Raw genomic sequence first — 4848 nt, 5'->3', positions numbered from 1 at the left:
GAGAGGGCAGCCCTGCCTGACTCCAGATCTGATCTGGAACTTTTCTGATTCCCACCCATTGATTGAGACTGCGCTATAGATGTTTGTGTAGAGCAGTTTGATCCAATTGCGAATTCCCTCCCCAAACCCCATTTTGGAGAGCACATCCATCATGTAGGTGTGCGATATTCTGTCAAAAGCCTTCTCCTGGTCAAGGCTGATGAGGCAAGTGTCCACCCCCCTGTCCTGCACGTAGGCGATCGTATCCCTGAGTAGCGCGAGGCTATCAGAGATCTTCCTGCCGGGTACAGCACAGGTCTGGTCAGGGTGGATCACCGACTCCAGAGCAGACCTGACCCGATTGGCGATGACCTTTGCTAGAATTTTGTAGTCCACATTCAACAGTGAAATGGGTCGCCAATTTCGAATTTCTTCCCTTTCCCCCTTCTGTTTGTAGATGAGGGTGATGATGCCTTTCCTCATGGACTCTGACATGCTGCCCTCCAGAAGCATACTCTCGTACACTTCCAGCAGGTCTGGGCCCATCCAGTCCCACAGAGCCGAATACAACTCAACCGGTAAGCCGTCGCTTCCGGGAGTTTTACTCGTCTCGAAGGACTTGGCGGCCTTTGTCAGCTCGTCCAGAGTTAGTGGTTTGTCCAGGTTTTCCAGCTCGCTGTCGCCTATGACCTCCGTGATAGTCGACAGGAAGGTCTGGGAAACAGTGCTATCTGTTGGCTTCAGGTCATACAGTCCGGCATAAAAGGATTGGCTGATCCTCAGGATGTCAGACTGCGATGACTTTTCAGAGCCATCTTCTTCCTTCAGGCTGCTGATCACAGAGGTGTCTCTGTGCACCTTTTGGAAGAAGAAGCGTGAGCACTTTTCGTCCTGCTCCACGGAGCGGACTCTGGAGCGGAAGATAACCTTGGAGGCCTCCGAGGTGTAGAGCGAGGCTTGCTGGCTCTTCACCTCTTGGAGATCCTCCTTGACATCCACCCCCATCGACTGCAGCTGGAGCAAATTTTGCATACTTTTCTGGAGCCTGGACATGACCCCTCGTCTCTCTCTCACCTTCTGAACGCCCTTGAGGATGAAAAACCTCTTGATATTCCCCTTGATTGCTTCCCACCAGAGATGTGGGGCCTCAAAGAGGGGTTTCACGGTTCTCCAACCTTTGTAATCCCTCCTGAGTTCCTCGATGTTCTCAGGGGTCAGCAGTTTTACATTTAGCTTCCACGTCCCCCTGCCTACCCCCTGGTCTTCCTGCAGGTGGCAGTCGGCCAGTAGGAGGCAGTGGTCAGAGAAGAACACCGGCGTTACGTCGGTGGACCTGACCGTGAAAGCTCGGGACACAAAAAAGAAGTCTATCCTGGAGCGGACGGACCCGTCTGGCCGTGACCATGTGTATCTACGCTGCGCGCCGTCTGCAGGGTTGCTGCAGACGTCGAGCAGCTTGGCGTCTTTTACCGTTTCCATCAGGAGTCTGGACGTAGCGTCTAGTTTGCTGTCGGCTTTGCTGGATCGTCCAGCCGCATCGATGATGCAGTTGAAGTCACCACCCAGGATGACCGGCTTGGAGGTGGCCAACAGCAGTGGGAGTTGCTGAAGAACTGCCAGCCGCTCACTTTTTACGGCCGGGGCGTACACATTAATAAGTCTGAGAGGGGTGTTTTTGTATTTCACGTCTGCTACGAGGAGGCGCCCGCCCACCACCTCCTTAACGTCGGAGATGGTGAAGTTGCCTCCCCGCAGCAGAATACCCAGGCCGGAGGAGCGGCAGTCGTTTCCTCCTGACCAGATGGATGGCCCGTGGGACCACCAGCTCGACCAGCGCCTGTAGTTGCTGAGGTGCGGAATTCCGCACTCCTGCAGGAACAGTAGGTCAGCTTTTACATTTGCCAAATAGTTGAGTGTGGCTACACACCGCGAAGTATCTTTGATGCTTCGCACATTTATGGATGCAATTTTTAAACCCATTATAAAAAAGATAGATTTACCAGTCTCAAGAGTCCAGAGTCTATACAGTTGGCTGTTCCAGCTGTTCGATGTTCCCCAGCATGCCGGTGGTGCTCGCAAACTTTAGCACAGTTGCAGGGCTGAGAAAGCTGTTCTGGTCCGTACTGGCCCCGTGATTTTGATGCAGATGCATTGGGGGGGTGGTGTAGCCCTGGGGTTCGTCGTGGCAGTCAGTAGGTGTTGGGGTTGCAGGCCGGTCTTCACCTGGGTTGTTGCTGCTCGTTGCTATCGGGGGTTGGTCTGTGACCTTGTTTCCTTCCCGGTCGGTGGTCTGGGGGGTCTGGGCCTTCCGTTCCACGTTGGTGCTTTGCCTCTTTATTTGAGGCCGATTCTTGTCCTGTTTTCCCTCATCGGATGAGGTGTCGGCGCTAAGTGCGCCGGCTGAGAGGTGTCGCTTTTTGCCACTACCCCTCGGGGTGTTCTTCAGTTTGTTTTTTTGTTTCCGCTTTCGTTTGTCCCTGTTCACTGTTTCCCAGGGCTCTTTATTCTTTGTCCCATCCTCTTCCATTGAGTGTTCCTCATCAGATGGGGCTGGGGTTGGGTTGTCAGGAGGTGCTGGGGCCTCTTCTTTTTGTTGGGGGCCCTTTTGTTGCTTTTCCTCATTCTGAGCCGTGGTGTCTTTTTCGGTGGAGGGTGTATGCACCTCCTCTCTGGTCGCCTTTTTAACTCCGCTGCTGATGATTTCAGCGTATGTCGCCCCGCGTTTCGGGCAGGCCCTGTAAAGATGGCCGGCCTCCCCACACAGGTTGCAGCACTTGTCTTCTTTGCAGTCCTTAGTCATGTGTCCCTCCTGCCTGCAGTTCTTGCAGAAGGTCACACTGCAGTTTGCGGCAACATGCCCCGTTTTGCCACAGGTGTGGCATACTCGTGGCTGTCCCACGTAGTAGAGGTAGCCACGATTTACTCCAATAGCGAAATTGGAGGGGGGATGCAGGATGGCTCCGTTGCTGTCCGTTCTTAGGGTCACCTTGACCTGGTGCTCACTTGTCCAGATGCCGAAGGTGTCTTTCACTTGCACGCTGTCACTTTTCAGCTCAGCGTACCTGGCGAGGAACGTGAGCACATCAGATACAGGGACGTGGGGGTTGTACGTGTGCAGTGTAACAACCCGATTTCGCTGTGCCGGTAGCGTAAACAGAGGTTCCGCAGTCAGGATCGACAAGGGACTCTGGTTACCTTTCTCCTTGAAGACGTTCAAGAATTTGATGCACGCTGCGACGCTCTTGAAGGTGACATCAAAGAAGCCATTCTTGGGGAAGTTTTGCAAGCAGAAGATCTCTGTTGCTTTAAACCCACTGCACTCGAGCAGCACCTTCTTCACGAAGTGTTTCCGGTCCAAAGGTGACTCTCCATCCGTTTTCTTCACTGTGACTCGGACAGTGTTTCGCACGCCCCAGCCTGGTGGTCGGGATGCAGCTGCATCCATAGCTCGTACGTTGGGTGTGAAACTGTATCGGCGTTAGGCCTAAACCCGAGGTTTAGGCCAGCATGTAGATCCACCAATAGCAGCCAAGCTCCAAACGTTTCTTCTTTGACGACTTCAATCCCTCCGAGTTCTCCAATCCACGATCGTCATCGAAATCCTCAGCTTCCCTCGATCAAATGAGACTACACTTGATCTTAGCCAAAAGGCCGAGAAGCCGAGTAATGCACATTGAAGAGTGAAATGGGTGGTGAATTTCGAATGAGTTCCCTTTCGCCGTTGTGCTTGTAAGATGCGTTTGGTCATTCTTGATGACACCCCCGGGGCCAGGTAGAAGGTGAGTAGCAGCAGCCAGTTGCCGAAGCATTTTGTTGTGTGCTGGAAGAAGTGTGAATAAAGTGTATATTTGTATGTGTTTGAGCTGTTTTTTGAGTTTGAAATTCCCCATGAAGGGGTGGTGTGCACCATTGCTGGAGATACTGCAATACCAGGTCAATGCGTGGAGTGGACGGAGCAAGCCCCTATTCCATCTCCCTGCTCCAAAAATCAATTTAATATATGGTCCCCAGATAAGGGACATATCAGATATTAAACTGATAAGAACAGATTTTTTTTTTTTTTTTTTTTTTTTTTTTTTTCAAAAAAATATACTTTATTCATAAAAATTTATCATGAGCATTTCAGAAACATTTCAAATTGTCTTGACTGTACATTTCCGGCAGGGTTACATGTTGCCTTGACTTTCTTTCATTCAATTTTGATATTGTCGTACACATATCACTCTTTACATTACAATTCCTTCTTAAATATTTACAGTGGCATGTTTGTTTTATACATTGGAGTGTTGATTGCCCAGACCGAGGGGCTTTACACTGTTACGCGCCCCTCGGTGTACATTTGCTGGAAAGACTTTACACTGTGGTCTTTCCCCATTGCGCCTTGGCGGCAGCTGCCCCAAGCTTGAGTGCGTCCCTCAGCACGTAGTCCTGGACCTTGGAATGTGCCAGTCTGCAACACTCGGTCGAGGACAATTCTTTGCACTGGAAGATCAGCAAGTTTCGGGCAGACCAAAGAGCGTCTTTTACCGAGTTGATGACCTTCCAGCAGCAGTTGATATTTGTCTCGGTGTGTGTCCCTGGAAACAGTCCGTAGAGCACAGAGTCCTGTGTCACAGATCTGTTTGGGATAAACCTTGACAAATACCACTGCATCTCTCTCCAGACCTTCTTTGCAAAGGCACATTCCACAAGGAGGTGTGTGACCGTCTCATTTCCCCCACAGCCCCTCCGAGGGCAGCGTGCATTGGTGCAGAGCCTTCGGGTGTGCATGAAGAATCTGACAGGGAGGGCCCTTCTCACCACCAGCCAAGCTAGGTCTTGGTGCTTGTTTGAAAGTTCTGGTGATGAGGCGTTCTGCCAGATGACTCT

General features: G+C 51.4%; 1 non-coding gene across 1 annotated transcript; it reads right to left on the bottom strand.

The window, feature by feature from the left end:
* Nucleotides 1-3875: 3875 nt before the first annotated feature.
* LOC140408031 (U2 spliceosomal RNA) lies at nt 3876-4070 on the bottom strand. The gene has a single exon (XR_011939977.1). It is a non-coding gene; the product is annotated as a U2 spliceosomal RNA (small nuclear RNA).
* Between the last annotated feature and the right edge of the window lie 778 nt (nt 4071-4848).

The sequence above is a fragment of the Scyliorhinus torazame genome, chromosome 2 (genome assembly GCF_047496885.1).
Source record: "Scyliorhinus torazame isolate Kashiwa2021f chromosome 2, sScyTor2.1, whole genome shotgun sequence".
Classification (NCBI taxonomy): domain Eukaryota; kingdom Metazoa; phylum Chordata; class Chondrichthyes; order Carcharhiniformes; family Scyliorhinidae; genus Scyliorhinus; species Scyliorhinus torazame.
Note: the sequence above shows the minus strand (reverse complement) of the source record. Positions and strands in the feature narration are given on the sequence as shown.